Below are 23,333 nucleotides of genomic sequence, written 5' to 3'. Positions count from 1 at the left end.
ACAATTTGTGTATGCAGCCAGATTTATATATTGATTTATTCTAGCACATTTTATACACATTTGAATTTCACTTAGTCTTGCGCTAATAGTTTTTTCACTAAGTTCCCACTCACACCTTTAATCTTTTTAGCTATCTGTAAAGTGGTAATTCCTCCCAATAACCACAAGTGTAGGGAACATTCTTCCCACTGTCCATCACACTAATGCAGTGGTCTTCAAACTGCGGCCCCTTGCTTATCTTTTATCTGTCTCTTGAGGAAATATTTAATCCTCTGACACCAACAATGGAGCATAATTCCCCCCCACTGACACCAACGAAGGGGCGCAATTCCTCCCAATTACACCAATGAAGGGGCACAGTTCCTTTCAATAACCCCAATGACGGGGCATGATTCTTCCCACCCAATGACCCCAACGATGGGGCACAATTCCTTACATTGACACCAATAATCGGGCATTGATTACCTCCACTGATGCCGGGACATTTTCTACTTCCAATGGCCACAGTCTGGCCCCCCTAAAGTCTGAAGGACAGTAAACTGGCCCTTTGTTTAGAAAGTTTGGAGACCCCTGCACTAATGTATCATGAGTTGTAGTTATAGTAATTTTTAGCAGGGGTTCCCTGAGTCGGAAAATGTATTTCAAGGGTTCCTCTGTGTTCAAAAGGTTGAGAAAGGCTGGTTTACATGCTAACATTCAACAATCTTTTGGCCCTGCACTTGTATTAATTATAAATATCGCTATACATCATGCATATATTGATTAAACAAACATTATTGGCCATATTCTTCTGAACTGCTCCACTATTTTTTCAGAAGTGGTATACTTATTAGTAGTCTTATGCCAGTTTATGTAGCACAACAGGCCATACTACATCGTAGGAGCCCTCAACAATATTTCATCCTATATACATGGTTTATATATAATCAGGAGATCAAAGAGGCAGCATTATCATGTGCAAGTGCATGTCCCCGTCCTCATCTGTTGGGTTTTTTCTCCCCTGGTCATCCAAATCCCTGGATTTCCTGCCAATGTTTGTTCAGCTACAGCCTTATTCCCATACAAATTCCAACCATCTTGTAGGTTTAGTAAGGTTCATTTGTTTTTCTCTATATTGGATTTTTTTCTAGGATTTTTGGTTTTTAGGTATATTTTAGAGCTACCGGTAATTAAAAGTTTTCTAGATTATGGTGATTACTATGTCTTTTTATATAATTTCAGTATTCGTATAGAGTTTGCATAGCGTTATTTAGGAGGGGTTATTCTTACTATATATATTTTTTGCTGTTTCCCTGCTGGAGCAATTTCACCTCCCTTCCTTTCCCAGTGACCGCTATCGTTGGGGATGGAAAGTGATGAGAATTCTAACCAACAGGAACACCAGAGGTTCTACAGTCTATCCAAAACTTAAAATAAAAATTGAACACACTTTTATTCCATTGCACAGGGATCACAGTTACCTTGGGACAATGTTTTTCTTTTCATATAAAGATGGCAGCATTTTTATTCCTGCGCCATCCTGGGTCAACATCCAATTCTTGGACTGAGATGCTGGCTCAGAGATGAAATAACCATGTAAAATCTGGTGCTTGTACAGATCTTGGCAATGTTAAGAAAGGTCTGACACAGATCAGCCCCTGCTGAAGCTTCCTAGCTTTTGACTTGCTACGGGTTGCAATCCGATCATAGTGGGATGGGCTCGGGTGTATTCAGATTGTAGTCCTAACCCATCTGAGCCATCCCGCCAGGAAGCCCTCACTGCACACCGCCAATCATAGGCAGTGGGGCATTTCCCGGCCACCAACTGCTAGTGGAGACTTGCCTTGAGACATCCCTAGTAGAGACTTGCCTTGAGACATCCCTAGTGGAGACTTGCTTTGAGACATCCCTAGTGGAGACTTGCTTTGAGACATCCCTAGTGGAGACTTGCTTTGAGACATCCCTAGTGGAGACTTGCTTTGAGACATCCCTAGTGGAGACTTGCTTTGAGACATCCCTAGTGGAGACTTGCCTTGAGACATCCCTAGTGGAGACTTGCTTTGAGACATCCCTAGTGGAGACTTGCTTTGAGACATCCCTAGTGGAGACTTGCTTTGAGACATCCCTAGTGGAGACTTGCTTTCAGACATCCCTAGTGGAGACTTGCTTTCAGACATCCCTAGTGGAGACTTGCTTTGAGACATCCTTAGTGGAGACTTGCTTTGAGACATCCCTAGTGGAGACTTTCTTTGAGACATCCCTAGTGGAGACTTGCTTTGAGACATCCCTAGTGGAGACTTGCTTTGAGACATCCCTAGTGGAGACTTGCTTTGAGACATCCCTAGTGGAGACATGCTTTGAGACATCCCTAGTGGAGACTTTCTTTCAGACATCCCTAGTGGAGACATTCTTTGAGACATCCCTAGTGGAGACTTGCTTTGAGACATCCCTAGTGGAGACTTGCTTGCAGACATCCCTAGTGGAGACTTGCTTTGAGACATCCCTAGTGGAGACTTTCTTTCAGACATCCCTAGTGGAGACATTCTTTGACACATCTCTAGTGGAGACTTGCTTTGAGACATCCCTAGTGGAGACTTGCTTTGAGACATCCCTAGTGGAGACTTGCTTGCAGTAGAATGATGGCAACATCTCAGCCTAGGCAAAGTCACTTGACTGGAGTTTAAAGTGGTAGTATGCTCATTTTAGCTACTTTGAGCCATATACATAATCTGTGTCCGTATTGCATGACTAACCTTTTATGCTGCCTGTCACTTCAGCCGTTCTCTTTCTATTTTCTTCGTTTTGGTCAATGACGTCACCCGCGCATGCTCCGTGTACCCTGATTTTCCGGCAAGATAATGATGCTGCCGGAATATTACAGGGTCTATGCCGGGGCTGCGTCATTTCCTCTTCTGGACGTCAGCCCCGTGCTCCCGCGAGACTCCGCCCTTCCCCATGAAAACAATTCTCCACTACCCCATGTGACTTGCTACGTCACAGGGGAGTGCTAGTGGAGTAGTGGAGAGAGGCTTGGTTTCGGGCGTCTACTGCGCATGCGCGGGATTTCCGAACACTAGACATACTGTGGGCTGAAATACCGCACTGATAAGAAGACTGAAACCACAGCAAGGATGGTGGCGCTGAACATCACAAAATACCGACCAGAAAGAAAGAAACTAAAAATTTAAGGAAAACTTATAATTGATTGCTTACATGACATTTGATTGAACATTACATGTTACTGGCGTTGATTGGATTTTGAGATATGCAAGTACTGAGTATACTACCGCTTTAAGGACTGTTTTTTTTTTTAATGATCAAAGGTGGTCTTTTTTGAAAGATGAAACTATTGCTGTATATTGTATGTGTCCAGAATGTATTCATGCAGGACTTGTAAAATTGTTGAAAAGTCCACTTTAAGAGGAATGAAAAAGCTACAGAGAAAAAAACTAGGAAAAAGGGCAGCAAACTGATCATATCAGTAGACAGTCCTCATGGTCCGAATGTTGCTTCTAAAGAAAAACTTCAAGCAGATTTAAAAAAAAAAAAAAAAAACTGCATCTGTCACAGTAATGTATGGTTACTTCTTACAAATGCAAATCTGGTCTTCAGGAGAACTTTTATTCATTGTGTGCCTCCCTAACTGAAAGCTTCTCACTATCCGCACCCAGGATCTAGTGAAAAATGTTTTGTAAAGATCTACATGCTTCATTAAACCTTTGGAGCTTTCCTTTATCAGCGCCAGGAAGTGCCTTTGCTTTAAGACTCGGTTGTTTACCTTCAGTTAGTTACAGAGGTTATTCTTGATTATGCTAGCATTAATCCAGCGGCATCACCGTTTGGTACTTTCTTGGAGGCCGATACACTCACCTTTCATTTTTTTTGAATTTGCTCACCTGTGTTTACTTTCAAGTGGAAAAAAAAAAAAGGCTTGACAAATACAGTTGAGGTGACTTGGCACACCGTTCCATCAATAAAATTGTTGATATAGCTTGTAGATCTGAGATTGACGCTGGCAAATCGCCACGTTCTGAAGACCTGAAAGTCTCACTAGACTCTCGTCTTCTTCTCTTGTTTAAACCAAATGATTCTCACTTTTTTTTTACATGTGATTTATGACACCCTGAGCTGAAATGTAAACCTTTTGAATGCATCCAACGCCAAAACTTTTTTTTTTTGGGGGGGGGGGGGGGGAAGCTAGATAAGGATAAGATTGCTGTTACTTTCTGTCCTTTGTGTTTCACTGGGGAGATTTTACTTCACTTCCTTTCCTAAAGTTGCAACTGGAGATGAGAGAATATCTTCTAAAAGAGAGCAAAATTCTTTCTTAAAGAAGAGGTAAACCCTTCAAAATATGTTTTCTTTTTTTTCCCCCTGCAAAGTAAATGCATAATGTGCTAGTATGGATAGCATATTATGTGACACCTGCAACGAAGCCCACATTGTCCCTGCTGCCGGCCGCATCCACCTTCACCCGTCTTCCGTCCGGGTCTGCGGACTCCGGCCGGAGCCGCGTGACGTCACTCCTGCCGGCCGCATCCATCTTCACCCGTCTTCCTTCCGGGTCTGCGGACTTCGGCTGTATTACTGGCCAGAGCTGCGTGACGTCACTCCCGCACATGTGCGGGAGCCGCCAGTCACCGCACAGGGTTCTGAAGAAATGGCACGGCAGCTGTTTCTTCAGAGCGCATGCGCTGATGACCTCATCGGCTGCATGCAATGTAAATATCTCCTAAACGGTGCAAGTTTAGGAGATATTTACAGTACCTATAGGTAAGCCTTATTTTAGGCTTACCTGTAGGTAAAAGTCATCAAAGTGGATTTACAACCACTTTAAAGTGTTACTAAATCCCGGACCCTTTATTCACTCTATCTGATCTCCCACAGTACGCAGAACATGGAAATGCAATTAATTTAGTAAATATACACTGCTAAATATCTTTTTTTGTTAACAATATATGTCAGTCTTGTCCCTTCTATCAGTGTCTAGTTAAAGCTTGTAGGAGGAGTTTTCATTTTACTCTGACTGTCCTATGATGCTGTATGCCTCCTGATCCTCTGTCTGGACAGTGCTGATTGGCCCTGTGCTGATCACATGCACCCTCCCAAGAGAATAAAAAACTCTAGCAACACACCAAACTGAGCATGTGCAGAGTGACTCCAACAGTTCTGTCTTATCAGGAGATAGCTTAGGAACAGTAAGAAGGGGAGGATCAGTGAAGACAGGATCAAACAGCCTTTTTTACACAATGCAGATGATTAACCTCTTAGGTTCCACATTGTGTATAACAAGCATGCTTTACTGCATATACAGACTGATTTACTGTTAGTAACACTTTAAATAATTGTCCCCGTAACAGATGTCCCCTTTAGAAGATTTACACCTATTCCTGTTCCAGCGGCAACCTAAAATTAGATTTTTTTTTTATCTCACTTACTGTTTTTAGTGCCTGTAGGCACTAAGAAAAACAGGGTAAGAAAACAGCAATAAAATATGGTTATAATTCCACCCAGCTCTATCCAAAACTACACATTTTGGTTTTAGATATACTTTTGAAGTGCCTTCAAATGTGTAGATTTCACCCAACTATACCTTATCCACCCCAACCCCTCCAGCTAATCCCCAATTATTGCAATTCGGACAAAAAATATATACATTTCTTTTAAAGTTGTGGTTGCCTAGGTTCAGGCTAATGTATGTGATCTTTTTAATGTGTTTTTTTATTTTCTAGGAAGTTTTCCTATAGTTACAGGTAGAACTTATTGACTGAAGAGGCCAGTCAGAGCATGTTATCTCTTGGGAATGGCGGGTATAGGACTTGTCCAGCCCTGTTTAGGTTTCAGCTTTCAGAAAGTTGAATCTTGGATTGGAATTTTAAGGTCAAGATTAGGGACTATTGAAAGGGTAGGACTATGCAGCTTAGCCATGGCAACCATATGATCTGTCATCACTACCAAAGTACCAGACTGTATTGGGCATCATTGGTGGTATAGAGTTTGAATGACAGTGGCCAGGTATAGCGACTTCCTTTATTACCAAACCTCTCCAGATCAGAACTACTTGATAGATTGATGACCAGTGTGCATTGCTGGGAGAGGAGGCCCTGGCTGCCCTTCATTCATGTGATAGAAAGTGACCATCATGTAGGGTGCACAGTAATCTTGGTCCTGAGTCTTGACATTGCGTAGGTCTGAGTAGAAGAGCCTATCCAATGGCCATTCCTGTCCCCTGAGGATGTTTTCCCATCTCCATGGAAGCCTGGACTTGGCCAGTCATGGTGTACAGTTTTTTAAATCTAGTATTTCTCGTACGTCTTTTGACAGATGCAGCTCTCTATGCTTCTTCACTAATGGGTTATGCGCCATCTACAGGAGTAGACTAGGCAGTGAAAAGTTTTCACTCGACACGCCTATAGGGGCTGTCCCTTACGACATAACCCCAAACACACTGCTCTAAAATTACTTTCTTGCTGCCTAGTTTAGGAGTAGGACCTAGGTTCCCTGCTGGGACTTCGGTCCCAGTTTTTTATTTCTTTTGCGTTCTTCCCACCCCTCATGCCTAAACTGCTTTGTGACATCCCATTTGTGAAGAAGCATAGAGAGCTGCATCTGTCAAAGGACATAAGAGAAAATTGGATTTTTGTAAGAACTTACCGTAAAATCCTTTTTCTCTGAGTCCTTTGACAGACGCAACTCCTGACAAACTCCTGATTTTAGAGCACAGTGTGTCTGGGGTTATGTCGTTAGGGACAGCCCCTATAGGCGTGTCGAGTGAAAACTTTTCACTGTCTAGTCTACTCCTGTAGATGGCGCATAACCCATTAGTGAAGAAGCATATAGTGCTGCATCTGTCAAAGGACTCAGAGAAAAGGATTTTACGGTAAGTTCTTACAAAAATCCAATTTTTGAATGTCTACAGTTCCACCATGACTACCAGAAGAATTTCATTCTCTACAGTTTCACCACAACAGCCATTAGAGTTTGACCACTTCTAAAATAAAGCTTAAAAATCCTGGATGGAGAGCAAGTGCTTTTGAACAAAGTTGACTGGTTTTGTGCTGTTTTGTTGTTTTAATTCCACAGAAGGGTAGGGTCAGCTTTCAAAGCAGGCTTGGTAAAGTTTAATCAGAGGGGCATTTATCATATTTGCACTGTTGAAAATGTTCATAAATCTTTGTTGCCTACAAAGCGTAAGAAAAAAAAAAAAGCTGTATTGTGAGGCTTTCATTGCTGTGAAGTCCAACTTTGAGCATTCAGAGCTTTCAATAGGACATTCTTTTAATCTCCAGATGTTCTTCTATTATGTTTTGTGTTAAATAGAAAATGGTCAATTAGCTGTCCCCTGCTATTCCAGGGATTCAGCAGTGAGGAATTAACTGCTGAGTACTGGGATTTGGAGAAAATGCGTTAAAAAGCTTTGCAATCTTCTTTTTTTTCTTTTTTTCCTCAAGTGGATTGAAAGAAATGCATTTCAATGTAGTAAGACATCAATGAGGTTTTTGAAAAGTCCCCAAGTGTTCCTCTAACACTTGTAAGAGGGAATCCTTTCTCTGTAGTAAAGTGTATCTTCCACTGGTGGTCTTTGTATTCCCTCTCAGCACACCCTCTTCTAGAAATTCCACAATTAAACATACCGGGTTGTTGGGCCAAGTAATTATTTGTATAAAAAAAAAAGAATATTAATAAAACGATTATTGGTTAATTGAAGGAGCGGGTAAAAAATAATTGCAAGTGGTTTCACATAAAAAGAGCTATAACAATAATAAAGGGAAAATCTGTACTACATGAATATAAAGACATTCAAAAGAAGGATGGTATAGTATTTGATATTTATGGCTCGTTTCCACTGAGCTTTCTGGTACGGTACGGTTCGGTTCGGTACGCTATTTATGCCGTTTCCATTGTGAATGGTACCCTAATTCCGAACCGTACCGTACCACTTTTTTGGGACCCTTTAGTTGGGGTACCAAGGACATTAGTACTGTACCAACAGGGTGGAGCTACACTCTGCAGAACTTTGATTGGTTGACAGAGAATCGTCTATCACAGCTTTACTGCTACACCACGCCTATCATGAAAGGGTACTATTGGCAGTGGAAACGCAAGGTGTACCGTTCCAAACCGTACCGTACTGAACCGAACCGTACCGTACCACTCAGTGGAAACGAGGCATTAGAAACCCAAGATAATTTCCTGTACGGTGTTCCCCAAAATTCCCTTCCCACCAACAGAGTCTGTGTTTTGTAGAACTTTCCGCACTATCCAAAACTGACTGTGGTTCTACTTAGAAGTTTCCCCCAGATAAGCAATGATTGGGTTTTATACTGCACGCACTTGTGGAAGAACTCAAAAAGTTTGGAGCCTCTTCTCAGCATATCATGGATGTCCGTTATTGGGGAGGGTGTACAGACAGAATGTTACCCACAGATGTTTAGTGATTTTTTTAAGTAGATTAAATACAGGCAAATATTTTTATATTCCTAACAAGCAGTAAATCTAACATTTCCTTACCAACCTCTGGAGCTACAGGCTTTTTGAAGCAAGCAGTCCTCAAATTTAGAAGAGCTACAGTAAAGTCATCCAACCTTTGTTTTACATTAGAGTTTAAAGTGTAAGTCCACCCTAACACTAAACTCCCTGCATCTACAGGCATCCATCATCTAACACTAACCTATCTAGCCCTGTAAAGAAGAAATCAGTATACATACCTTATTTGAAGCCGATCCGACCCGGACTGCAGAGGACCTGGCCAACAACGGCTGTAAAATGAATGGGAAGATACGGCTTCCATTGTCGGCTGTGTCCTCTGCATCCACCTCCACAGTGAAGCCGCAGATGACAGCTCATCGTGGGATCAGGTCGGATCAGCTTCAAATAAGGTAAGTATACTGTTTTCTTCTTTACAGGGCTAGATAGGTTAGTGTTCGATCGTGGAGGTCTATAGATGCAGGGATTTTAGTGTTAGGGTGGACTTCTATGTCAAGTTAAGTCACTGCTGGTTGGGGGAAGCTGAGTCCCTGAAATGAGTGATAGTGCTTCTTCTTAATCTTTGAAGGGGAATTGCTCCAAACTGCCAGCAGCTACAAAGGTAAATTAGGGGTTTGTTTAAGCTTATTTACTGATCTTTAATAATTTGTAAATACTTGAATGTCTATAGTATGCCCATATTTCTGCTTTAAAGAATTGTTGTTCCCGCTGCCAGACCTAAGAAAACATTGTAGGTTGTATTTAAAGGCCTAAACAGCTTGGCCATTAGAAACTATAGAAGCATTTTTGTTTGGGTTGGGGCTCTCCTTTAAAAACTTCAGTAATTAATAATCGGTTTGAACTTGCTGCCCAGTGCTATAAAAGGTGACTAATTACATAACAAAGCAAATGTAACCCTCCTTAGGGGGTTAAGGCAGTGGAAAAAAGGATTAGGTGGTTAACAAAGGGCTAAGCCGCTTTCTGCAGTGTATTTACTGTTAAAACGAAATCAATAGGTCTACATTGTCACTGCAAAGAGTATAAAACTCGATTAAAAAATCAATCTGTTTTACAGGCTAATTAATGTCCAGATCAATCCGCATTAAACTGTAATTAAATAGACTAACTAGACAAAACTGATGGATTTTCTGCTGATAGGGCTGTAGAGAGATCAACAGCTGAGCCTTTCAATCAGATTACATTTTGGAAATATCTGATTGGTCATTTTTTTAAGGAAGATTAATACACCCGCCTTGGTACTATGGGCAACCTTGAGTATACTAAGGGCTTCTGTAGATGAGCTTTGTTTCTGTGAGTTTGCTGTGCGTTTGATCTTCTTTGCCTTGGTTTCTTTGGAGGTGGCAGATTCTGTAGTGATGCGTTTACACTGCAGGAAAATCCGATCCCACGCAGATTGCTGGAATACATGTGTTGAGTGCTTTGAATGAAAAAGACAGCGTAGGACAATGCTCATCTACAGATATTGCAAAGCTGGCCCTGCACATGACAATCTGTTTCTTCAATCCCCTTTTCGCCTTTCATAAGCATTTGCATCTTTTTCATCTTTCAATCCTGTCATATTTATTTTATTTGTTTGGATTGTTCTCTTTTGATGGTATCACACGCATGTTTGTGGCAATCTGTTCAAATTATGATCGGTTCTGAAACCGTTTTTATTATAATGTTTACTTGATGGGTTTTTCCCCATATGCTTAATACTTAGCGGTTGCTATGAAAAAATACACAAATGGTCACAGCGATTGCCCTGGAGCACTAATTGGTAATAGTTGCTTTGGACGACTGAATATACGAATGGTTGATGGTTGCTTTGCTGACTTTGAATATGCTAGCCCTTGATGTTTACTGTAGGTGACCATATACTGTGAGTTTATATGCCAATTGTAATAACTGCTATGGATGACCCTGAATTACTCTGAATTTACTAATCATCGATGATTGCTATAGATGACTCGGAATATAAGATCCATTGATGATGTGAGTGACTCTGAATACACTATTCATTGATGGTTGCTATGGGTGACTCTGAATACACTAGTCATTGATGGTTGCTATGGGTGACTCTGAATACACTATTCATTGATGGTTGCTATGGTTGACTCTGAATACACTATTCATTGATGGTTGCTATAGGTGACTCTGAAAACACTATTCATTGATGGTTGCTATAGGTGACTCTGAATACACTATTCATTGATGGTTGCTATGGGTGACTCTGAATACACTATTCATTGATGTTCGCTATGGGTGACTCTGAATACACTATTCATTGATGGTTGCTATGGGTGATTCTGAATACACTATTCATTGATGGTTGCTATGGGTGACTCTGAATAAACTATTCATTGATGGTTGCTATGGGTGACTCTGAATACACTATTCATTGATGGTTGCTATGGGTGATTCTGAATACACTATTCATTGATGGTTGCTATGGGTGACTCTGAATAAACTATTCATTGATGGTTGCTATGGGTCACTCTGAATAAACTATTCATTGATGGTTGCTATAGGTGACTCTGAATACACTATTCATTGATGGTTGCTATGGGTGACTCTGAATACACTATTCATTGATGGTTGCTATGGTTGACTCTGAATACACTATTCATTGATGGTTGCTATGGGTGACTCTGAATACACTATTCATTGATGGTTGCTATGGTTGACTCTGAATACACTATTCATTGATGGTTGCTATGGGTGACTCTGAATATACTAGTTAGTGATGGTTGCAATGGGTGACTCTAAATATACTTATTAGTGATGGTTGCAATGGGTGATTCTAAATATACTAATTAGTGATGGTTGCAATGGGTGACTCTAAATATACTTATTAGTGATGGTTGCAATAGGTGACTCTAAATATACTAATTAGTGATGGTTGCCATGGATGGCTCTGAATACACTAGGAGGAAAACTGCTAAAACTGGCGCACAAAGAATCTGGCGCAGCTGTGCATAGTAACCAATCAGCTTCTAACTTCAGCTTGTTCAATTAAGCTTTACAATAAGCCCACATTTACATCGGGTTCAATTTGACATGTCAAATCGCATGCCAAATCGGAGCCTTTTGCCCGCAATAGCACCGTCCGAATTGGTGCGACGCCGACCTTGTGGCGCCGCACCGTTTTTCAAAAGTAGTTTCTGCACTACTTTTGGTGACTTCGAGTGGGCGGGGGAGATTTTAATAGACATCTGTGCAGTAACTCAAATTGCCCCCGTACTTGCACTGACATGCGGGTTTGAAATTGTGCGAGTTCAGCTGAACTCGCACGATTCCAAACCCACCCTCAGTGTGAACAAGGGCTAAAACCTGGAAGCTGATTGGTTACTATGCACAGCTGCACCAGATTCTGTGCGCACCAGTTTTAGTAAATTTTGTCCGTGATGTCATCATGGAGGAGTGGAAGAGGACTCCAGTGACAACCTGTAAAGCTCTGTTGAAATCCATGCCCAAGAGGGTTAAGGCAGTGCTTGAAAATAATGGTGGCCACACAAAACATTGACACTTTGGGCCCAATTTGGACATTTACACTTAGGGGTGTACTCACTTTTGTTGCCAGCGGTTTAGGCATTAATGGCTGGGTGTTGAGTTATTTTGAGGGGACAGCAAATTTACACTGTTATACAAGCTGTACACTTAGTGCCGGTTCACACGCACTACGTCGCTCCGACTTACGGGGCGACCTGTGAAGTCGCGTGCAGCGCGACTTCGGCGCGACTTGCACGGACTTCATAAAATGAATGTCTATGCAAGTCGCTCCAGGTCGCCCCGAAGTAGTACAGGACCCTTTTTCTAAGTCTGAGCGATTTGTGTCGCTCCGATTAGAACCGGTCCTGTACTACTCAATGGACCGCGACGGTGCGCAACTTGCCAGGCTGACCAAGTCGCCTGACAAGTCGTATTAGTGTGAACCGCCACTTACTATTTTACATTGTAGCAAAGTGTTATTTCTTCAGTATTGTCACATGAAAAGATATAATAAAATATTTACATAAATGTGAGGGGTTTTTTACTCCAAAGCAAAGGGTATTATTTTCATGCATAGTGTTTCAACTGTTAACAACCAATCAAAAATCACTGTGATTCCAGTACATTGCAGACATTAAAGTTTATCTATAGGCAAATATTAGCTTTGGATAGAGTAAAGCATTGTTAAAAAAAAAATTCCTATTTTTATTAATTTTGCAGTTTGGATCCATCATGGAGATTTCCTTCTACTTCCTGTTCCAGAGACACAACAGGAAGTAGAGGGAATTTTTAAAAAATGTTTGGGGAGATCTCCTCTGAGACCGCGGTCACAAGGGCAAGTGGTCCCTGTTGGAAGATTTCTTCTTTATTCCTGTTCAGTTACGGTGGTCACTATGATAAACAGAGGGGAAATCTCACTGACTATAAAAACCTGACCAAGGATTTGATTTGTTCTTTGCGCTTTAAAAAAAAAAAAAATGACTATAGATAAAATTTAAATATCATTGTACAAAACATTGTCCTATCCACTAGTCCATAAACTGGATAAGATTCCATACGTGTCCATGAGTCAGATTTATCAATTGTATATATTTTATAGCCGTGTCTATAATTCCAGTGTATATTTTTCTATGTGTGACCAGCTGTCTCTAGTTCAGGGTTTAAAACAACAGAGCAAATTCATTTTTCCTCTGTCTATCCCGTAAACTCTGACCTAACCACACTAATCCAGACACTGCTTCGGCCTAATCCCTTCCTAATGCCCAATATATGTAATGTTTAGTAGGAATAAAAGGCCGGCGAATCTCATTATTGGTAACAAAGGCCGTTACCTCATGTTATACATTATAGACAAACTAGTTTAATCAAGGTTCAGTACTTGGGCTGAACTGCTTACATGCGGAACATTTGGTTGCAATTATGACTCTGGCACCTAATCACAGCAATAATGGTGGTATTTCCAATGGAGTCTTATTGCCCTATTTGGTATTTGGGATTCACGGGCTGTTTTGAATTATTTAGCTGTGAATCACTTTGAAAGCCCTAGAATGCATATGATGGATATTACTTAGAGCTGAACTCCAGCCTTCCCTTCAGTCTTACACAGTTGTACAGGCTTCTCTCCTGGACCGAAATTGTGCAGTCCGATAACACTGCACACTGTTTTTCACAGTGTGCATTACAAACTGCAGCAAGTCTGAGTCGGGTTCATTTCATCTAGCCCCCAGGGGTCTCTAAACTATGTAAACAAAGGGCCAGTTTATTGTCCATCAGACTTTAAGGGGGGGGGGGGTCAAACTCTGGACAGTGGGAGTAGAAAATGCCCCAGTTTCATGTGTCATGTATGCTTCAGGTTTGGTCAATTGGACTAAAAATTTCTATAGCCCCCGTGGTCAGTAGGAGGAGGAATAGTGTTCCATTGTCGGTGGAAGGAATAGTGCCCAATTTTTACTGTCACTGGAAAGAATAGTGCCCCCTTGTTGGTGTCAGTGAGAGTAATAGTACCCCATCATTGATGACAGGGAGGAATAGTACCCCACTATTGGTGTCAGCGGATAGAATAGTGCCTCATTGTTGGTGTCAGCAGAAGGAATAGTGCCTCATTGTTGGTGTCAGCGGAAGGAATAGTACCCCACTATTGGTGTCAGCGGATAGAATAGTGCCTCATTGTTGGTGTCAGCGGAAGGAATAGTGCCTCATTGTTGGTGTCAGCAGAAGGAATAGTGCCTCATTGTTGGTGTCAGCGGAAGGAATAGTGCCCAATTGTGGGTGTCAATGGAAGGAATAGTGTCTCCATTGTGGGTGTCAGTGCAAGAAATAGTGCCCCATTGTGGGTGTCGGTGGAAGGAATAGTGCCCCATTGTGGGTGTCGGTGGAAGGAATAGTGCCCCATTGTGGGTGTCGGTGGAAGGAATAGTGCCCCATTGTGGGTGTCGGTGGAAGGAATAGTGCCCCAATGTGGGTGTCGGTGGAAGGAACAGTGCCCCATTGTGGGTGTCTGTGGAAGGAATATTGCCCCATTGTGGGTGTCAGTGGAAGGAATAGTGCCCCATTGTGGGTGTCGGTGGAAGGAACAGTGCCCCATTGTGGGTGTCGGTGGAAGGAATAGTGCCCCATTGTGGTTGTCGGTGGAAGGAATAGTGCCCCATTGTGGGTGTCGGTGGAAGGAATAGTGCCCCATTGTGGGTGTCGGTGGAAGGAATAGTGCCCCATTGTGGTTGTCGGTGGAAGGAATAGTGCCCCATTGTGGGTGTCGGTGGAAGGAATAGAACCCCATTGTGGGTGTCAGTGGAAGGAATAGTGCCCCATTGTGGGTGTCGGTGGAAGGAATAGTGCCCTATTGTGGGTGTCGGTGGAAGGAATTGTGCCCCATCATTGGTGTCAATTATAGAAATAGTGCCCCATGGTTGGTGTCGGTGGAAGGAATAGTGCCCCATTGTGGGTGTCGGTGGAAGGAATAGTGCCCCATTGTGGGTGTCGGTGGAAGGAATAGTGCCCCATTGTGGGTGTCAGTGGAAGGAATAGTGCCCCATTGTGGGTGTCGGTGGAAGGAATAGTGCCCCATTGTGGGTGTCGGTGGAAGGAATAGTGCCCCATTGTGGGTGTCGGTGGAAGGAACAGTGCCCCATTGTGGGTGTCTGTGGAAGGAATAGTGCCCCATTGTGGGTGTCGGTGGAAGGAATAGTGCCCCATTGTGGGTGTCGGTGGAAGGAATAGTGCCCCATTGTGGGTGTCGGTGGAAGGAATAGTGCCCCATTGTGGGTGTCGGTGGAAGGAACAGTGCCCCATTGTGGGTGTCTGTGGAAGGAATAGTGCCCCATTGTGGGTGTCAGTGGAAGGAATAGTGCCCCATTGTGGGTGTCGGTGGAAGGAACAGTGCCCCATTGTGGGTGTCGGTGGAAGGAATAGTGCCCCATTGTGGTTGTCGGTGGAAGGAACAGTGCCCCATTGTGGGTGTCGGTGGAAGGAATAGTGCCCCATTGTGGGTGTCGGTGGAAGGAATAGTGCCCCATTGTGGTTGTAGGTGGAAGGAATAGTGCCCCATTGTGGGTGTCGGTGGAAGGAATAGAACCCCATTTTGGGTGTCAGTGGAAGGAATAGTGCCCCATTGTGGGTGTCAGTGGAAGGAATAGTGCCCCATTGTGGGTGTCGGTGGAAGGAATTGTGCCCCATCATTGGTGTCAATTATAGAAATAGTGCCCCATGGTTGGTGTAAGTAGAATGTATAGTGCCCAATCATTGGTGATAGTGGAATAAATGGCACCCCATCATTGGTGTCAGAGGGAGGAATAGTGTTGCACTATTGGTGTCAGTGGAAGGAATAGTTCCTCATTGTGGTGTTAGTGAAAGGATAGGTGCCCCATCATTTGTGTCAGTTAAAGAAATGGTGCCCCATGGTTGGTGTTAGTGGAATGTATAGTGCCCCATCGTTGATGTTAGTGGAAGGAATAGTGCCCCATCATTGGTGTCAGAGGGAAGATTATGTTGCACTGTTGGTGTCAGTGGAAGGAATAGTGTTAGTGAAAGGAAAGGTGTCCCATCGCTGGTGTCAAAGGTAGGAATAGTGCCGATCCGATCGTAGACAAAAATGAGTAGTTAATACAAGCAGGCCGGGCATAGCCCCACTGCATGGGAAAATTAACATTTTCCTGGAGTTCTTTTTTTAAGTTTAAAAATAAATAATATGCAAAGGGTCTTTACATCTTTTATAACTAAAAGGCACCAAGCCTACATCCAGTCCTGATTTTCTTGAAGTATTACATTCTTCTGTAGTATTACAACCAAACTACCTTTGAAAAAAATGCTAGCAATAAAACCTGCGTTTTCTAAGATGTGAAAATTTGTAAAGATTTCTTTTCTTAGGATTAAGGCCTCATGCTTACTTGAGCTCAAAACGCCCATGCCACCATCACTTGCGCATTCAGGAGAGGGGCGTTTTGGCTGAAAAAAAAAAAAAAACGCCTAAGCGCCAGGTGTGTTTAGTGTTTCAGCGTTTTATTCATTTCAGTGGCCTGAATAAATTATTATTTTGGCCAATGAAATGAAACAACACCTAAGTATTTTACGCACCGAAAACTCATTTGCAAAAAGGCATGTTTTTTGAAGCTGCTTTTCTCCTGCAGGTGAAAAGCGTTTACAAGAGCCCCAGTGGGCCTTATAGTGAACTCCAGCTGGACATGGGTGTGTTAGATAGAGTAGTTATAATGGTTATACTGACATTCTTTCTGGACCATATCCGACCAATGAAATGCTGATGGTTCCTTACATTTCTGTATCTAAAGTCAATGCGTTCCCTAGTTTTAGTCTTGTTGACTCATTATGGACTTATTTACATATTCAGCAGCATGAGTGGGATGTTGCACAGTACAGAACATTAAAGGCAGCCTCCCTTAAAGCATTTTTCAGGCAATCCAGATGAAATTTATGGGGCCATAAATGTGCAGTCCTGCCAAAAAAAGTGCCTGTACTTCTTTGGCTTGACAGAAGATCCAGGACATCTATTGGTGGAAAGATTATTAAGAGGACAGAACCTGAAAGAAGGCTAGTATTGCAGACTGAGCTTCGTTTTGTTTCTCTTGGAAGACCTTTTTAGAAGAAAGCAAAAATTAGTGCAGAGTACGGCTGGCCATACATTATACAAATTTTCTTGTACAAGTTTCCTTTAAGATTTACCAAAACCATATAATATGAGGTCAAACTTAAGCTCTTTCAATTTGAATGCAGTCCGGCAGGCCCTTGCACTACATAGTTGAAGGTAAATCTAAATTAAATTGAATAAGAAAATTGTATTTTAGCCAGCCTTAGTCTTCAAAGTAAACTAGAAAGCCATTTTAACATGGCAAACTAATCCTGCTGTTGTACAGAAGGCACTATCTGGCCATTTTCCACCACCCAAATACACTTTTGGAGTCTTTATTCCAATACAAAATAGAAATTTTATTGTTGAGGGTTGTCGTACTTCTGGAAACGCTCAACAAATCGGTCAAGTGTGAACTGGGCTAAAGGCTGTGGCACCCATCACATGATCTATGGTGAAGGAGTGCATTAGGGTTCAGGCAGAGATGTTGCCTGGCTGTCATCTACAACCAGGGTGGATTTGATTTAAATCAACTCCATTTAAATCACTAGTAAAGAGGTTTAATTTAAATCAACTTCATAAAATATAAATTCATAAATCATAATTTTTAAAGAGCAACAGTCATCTCTGTCCCGCAGCGGCTCCTCCTCTGACCCGCTGTTGACTCACGGACAGTCCAATTGACTTTAATAGATTTAAAAAAATCTGATATAAATTTAAAAAAATCTAAATTGTTTAAAAAAAAATAATAGATTTTTATCCTCCCTGTCTACAACTTAGATCATATGACCAATTCCTAGGATTTTATTCACATGACCTGCTGCCATGGTATCCTGCAGCAGCATTTTTAGACAGCGAAAGAAGGTTTTTTGCTTTCTTTTAGGCATTAATGACTTGCGGTGTGGAGGGATGTTTGTCTGTAGTCTGGGGAACTGGGAACCACTGATTTTGATGTTGAAAAGCTGTTCCTAAACACACCCACTGAAAGGATTATTGCTGTTTCTCGCACGTAAGAAACCTAATGTTGAAAAAAATAAATAAAAATTGAGAATCTTCTTACAGCCATCAGTCATTTAACCATACCTTGAAGTTTGAATGAGATTGGTAATGCAAAAAGAGAGACAAGAAATTTCAGAGGTTTTAGGAAGTACACTCCCAATGACCCAGTGAGGTGCTCTTAAATTCTGGCAGCATTGGATTACAGGGAATTGAGAATATGGGTCAATTGCTTGAACTAGCCTAGTTTAGCATGGTCTCATTGTCTGCTGGACAACATTAATAATTCATTGATTATTTTGAGTTGTTGCCTAACTTTTAAAGCCAAAGACCCATATAAATTATGCTATGTCCATCCACATCGGCATAGATGACATCATTATGTTTTCATGCCAAAGTTAAAGCCAGCCTCAAGCACTGAAAGATGGCCATTCAAGTCAACGAAGGCGTTCTTGATTCTGTTTTGACAGCCGGCTCTTGTTTCACAAAAATTATCAGGAAAGTCAACTAAAGCGAAAATTATTTTATCAGCGCTGGATGCTTGGACAGCTTTCAAGAACAGATGTCAGTTCGAGAGACGTTAAGGTGCTAAAGGTGCTTTTATTTTTAATGCTGATTAGAATGTCCAATTACACAGTTAAAAAGACATTTTCAAGCGGCGTTTAATGACTAACAGACTTCAACATGAAGTTAAGACAAACATGGCTGCGACTTTACTCCGTTGTAAAATAAATCAATCGCAGGTCGTAACTCCACAATTAATTTAGTTCAGCAGCTTTTAAAATATTTATAATTTTTTTCCTTTTTTTTTTAATATAAAAATAAGATCATAATCTGTACACATCCTAATAAATCTATGGAACAACGTATTTATTAAACAGTTTTTTAATAATCCCGGCCTTGTAAAATAACAAGACTTCTTGTTTTATTGACTTGGCTAATCTTTGCATTTTTCACAGAGAAAGACAGATCTGTATAAGAAAAGGCTCAATGACAATTGAAACTTGACGAGAGAATGAAAATAATGCAATAGTTGCACTTTGGTCTTGGTAAATGTTCTATTTCTAAAATGCCACAAGGGAAAAAAAAACTGAAATGGAATGCAGAATAATTAATAAGATTGACAAATGTGGCACACAAATACTAATGTTTGAGGTTTTCTATATAGCTGCTTTGACAAATGAGGCCTTCAGGGTTGTAGAATAGAAGTTAGCGATACATGGAAATGTAATTTTATAGCTATCACAAAAATATGTGAAAGTTCGCTTCAACTGACAGAACTTGAAAATATTCTTTTGATGGCGCACACTTTGGCTGCCATTTTGTATGTAGGAGACTGCAGTCTCTTTGTTGCTCAGGAGTGGGTGAGACCACAAAGGTGGGAGGCCAAGAACTCAGTGAGCTTCACTTGTTAATGTGTCTGAAGCAATTCTTGTAGCAGATTTCTATTTAGAGTTTCCAGACACATATTGCAATTTATGTAGGAGAGAATTATCTTTTTTTTTTTTTTTTTTTTTGTAATAAAAAATAATATTATAATCTGATCACTCTTAAAGTAGAACTATGGGTAACACTTTTTTTTTTACATTTTTGATAGAGCAAGGGAGGGTTATAACCCCTGCCAGATTTATTTTTGCCATCTGCGTCCCGTTGCGGAGATTGCCCTTCACTTCCTGTCCCATAGCCAAAAAGGAAGTGAGAGGAAATCCTTGAAAATTAAGGGAATTCCTTGGGGACCCCCCGGTCACCAGAACTAGTGTCCCCATCAGAAGATTCCCGATCCTTTACTTTTTTAGGGACAACCCGAAATTTGGGATTTTCTTTTACTTTCACTTTCAATGAGAATGGTAAACAGGACAAATAGAGAGACTAAAGGCCCGTACACACGTAGCAATTGTCGGCCGTAAATATTCGGCCAACGTCCGATTGTCGGCTTGTTAGTATGATGATTCCGACAACCGACTGCGACTTTTCGGCCGAACAGAATCTGGTGTGCATGCTTTAAAATTTTTGTTGGCCAACACCAGAACGGCCGATTGTTCCTCAGTCAGTACAGAATTCGGCCGACAAACAGCAAATGAGCAAGACTGGGCATGCTCAGAGAAGAAAAAACACACGGAAAGTTAACCATCACATGACATCACTTCTGCAGTCGGCTGTTGTTGGCTGACAATATTTGTGTGCAGTCTTTAGAACTTTTCAACCGACAGGACAGCACTGGACAAAAGACGGCCGATCGTTCGGCCGACAATCGCTACGTGTGTACAGGGCTTTAATCTTCCTAACAGGGGCGCGGACAGCAATAAAAATCTGACATGTGTTTTTAATCCCTCTCCAATCTAAAACTAAAAAAAAAGTTTTGCCTTTAATTATACTTTAAGAAGGGGGGGGGGGGCAGTATAGCTACACATGTTATGAGCTCTTGATAAGAACCGATCTCATTTAGCACATTCAAGAATCTGAATATTCCACCTTTAGATAGTTATTGTCTAATATGTATGTGCTAAAGCTGGACCGATAGGAGTGGGAATTAATTAAAGTATAGTGTATGTTGACCTTTTTCTGCTCCGAGGCTACTACTTCTTTGATCACGTTAAACAAATTTCTCAATGGACAATCAACTCTTGGATGTTTCTTGAGGAGCGCCTAGTACAAATATTCATGTCATTCGTTTTGGGGGAACAAGGCCCCCTCCTCCTTCAGGGCATCCATTGCTTAAGGCCTGAAGAAGTGGAAGGCCTTTACCACCAAAACATGTTGGATGTATTGGGCCTTTTCTACTGAAACCTGTTAGATGTATTTTATGCTTTTAACAAATTAACATGTCAAAACAGACTTGCTGTACGTGATAACATTTGTACTAGGCGCTCTACAGCAGTGGTCCCCAACCCTGGCCTACAGGGCCCACTAACAGGCCAGATTTGCAAGAAAACTGAAATACATCCCAGGTGATATCATTTGCTGCTCAGTGATTGCAGTACTCTAGTCTGCATCTACCAAAGGTAATACCTAAAATCTGGCCTGTTAGTGGGCCCTGTAGGCCAGGGTTGAGGACCACTGCTCTACAGTACATGGCCTTACATTTTGTAGTTGGGCAATGACAGATTTACACCTGCCCTCTATTGTTTACTCACTTTTTTCAGGGTCTGACAGTTCAGTTTGAGTGTTTGGATCAGTGGACACTTGATGTCTGACTGGTGCTGCCCGGTCACCTGCTTGACCTCACATAGTGCCTTCCAACTTCTGAGAGTGCATAACAAGATTTACAATTGCATTGGATCTCCCAAGGTGTATTGGTGTGGGGTGCAGTGGCCTAAGGGTGCCTTATCTATAACAGCAGGCCTAATTTTCATTTAGAGTTTCATTTAAACCATTTTTTAGTACAAAACGGGGCGTAAAAGGACTTTTTGTAATTGCCAAAAAGATATTAGACAGCTGGAACATAGCTGCAGGCTTAGTTTCCTATAGTAAAATGGCTTACTAGTGTAAAGTCCAGCTCTGGGCTAAATTCTTTCTCCAGGAAGAAAAAAAATAAGCACAGGCCTGAAAACTCATCTCCTCTCTGGTTCTTCCTCCCATAGTAATCTCTTTCTGCCAGTCAATGTCCTCAATCTTGTGAGTTGAATGACACCAAGCATGTACTGTGTGTACAGGGTGTCATGGAGTCGGGCTCTAAAGGAAATCTTTCAAAGCAACTGCCAAGGCTTCCATCCATCACTGGTGGCTCCTGTTTTGTTTGTCTCTCAGAAATTAGGCTGGTTCCAGGGTAGAGCTCGTCTCACAGCGTCACGCACAATGATGTCCTTACCTTGGACCAGTAGGATGACTGGAAGTCAGTCAGTGGTAGCCTTAGATAGATTTTCTTTAAGGTCTTCTGTTTTTTAATTTTAATGCAGGATATGTATAATTATAGCCCTTAGGAAACTAAAAAAAAGAATAAGGTCATAAATGGGAAAAAAAACCTCAACCTCCTTATTTATTAACTCTACTGGAAGGGAGTGAATGTACTTCCATCTATGGTCAAAGCTTAGCTTTAGTAGCAGAGCTTTCCATGTTGCTGCCTCTGGCCTCCTGGGCTCACAAATGCAGCCAGAGGCCTGTCCTTGTTTTTGGATCAAATTCCCACCTGAACAAACACAACATCTGCAGCGGCCTGAGAATCCATCCAGCTTCCCTCGGGAAGTTCTGACTCAGCAGCTTTATGAAGAAGACACTTACTTTTTTTTTTTAATGTCGATATTAATATGTCCGTGGCCTTCTGGATGAACAAAGTCCAGAATGTCAGCTGTTCCTAAACTGAGCAGACCTCCAGTTCTCCCTGGTGGCATAGTCCTGCCAAATGCATATTGTCTGAGTCCATGAAGCATGAACTATTTCTGGGATCGGCAGCAGGTTGGAGAATGGAGAAATATGCTTTGGGCTTTGTTTTTTTATTTAGGACCAATGTCCATCTGGTTAAAAAGATAAAATTTGGATGAACCATGTAAGCAGCTAAAGTTAAATGTAACGTTTGTCTTACTTAAGTGGGGTACACACTAGTAGAAAATCTGCCGAAAATTCCCATCCGAGGTAAAATCGTCCGATTTTCGCCTAGTGTGTACACAACTTTCAGCAGCCGATGCCGACATTTTCAACGAAAAAAAACAGACGGACAAACGCCAAAATTTTTTTCGTCCGTCCCCAGACGACCGATTTTTGTTTAATGTGTATTCAGTACGTCCGTGAAAAATCGGATACGAAAGACCGCGCATGATCTGCCCGGAAGTCTAGGAACAAATGTGCCAAAAAAAAGAAAAATCGGACGAGAGATTTCGTGAACATTTATGCACTGTCGACTAAAAACGATAATGAACGCTGAGAAGACAGAGAAAAATGGGAGGATATTTCGTCCGGTTTTCGTCAAGTGTGTACGGCCCTTTACCTTCCAAGTTGTGGTAGCCAAATGAATGACCTAATTGCTGGTTCTGTTTCGCTTGTAGGAGGACACTGCTCCTTTCATTGTATGCCTTAGTAGCATTGCCATTCGCTCAATATCCAGCCGTGCTGAGCAACATACAGTGGTGAATCAGCACTGCTAAGTGTTTAAAGTGGAGCTTTCGGTATCTTTGTAAGTCTGTATGAATACATTTCCAACATGCAATGAAATACAGCAACAGTTTATATATATATATATATATATATATATATATATATATACTTTTCTTTACAAAAAAACTTACCTTTTATTTTTAAACTGTTCCTGAGCTCCAGTCAATAACTTTGCCTAGACTAAGATGATGCCATCAGTCTTTTGTAAGCAGGAGAATGTATTTCCCCAGTCTCC

General features: G+C 41.6%; 1 protein-coding gene across 1 annotated transcript in view; it reads left to right on the top strand.

The window, feature by feature from the left end:
• Positions 1-23,333, top strand: part of LRIG1 (leucine rich repeats and immunoglobulin like domains 1) — a 149,295-nt gene that overhangs the window by 83,167 nt on the left and 42,795 nt on the right. The window lies entirely within an intron of this gene.

Source organism: Pelophylax lessonae, assembly GCF_965119305.1.
Source record: "Pelophylax lessonae genome assembly, chromosome: 8".
NCBI classification, from domain to species: Eukaryota; Metazoa; Chordata; class Amphibia; order Anura; family Ranidae; genus Pelophylax; species Pelophylax lessonae.
The sequence above is the reverse complement of the archived record's forward strand: the minus strand, read 5'-3'. Positions and strand labels throughout refer to the sequence as shown.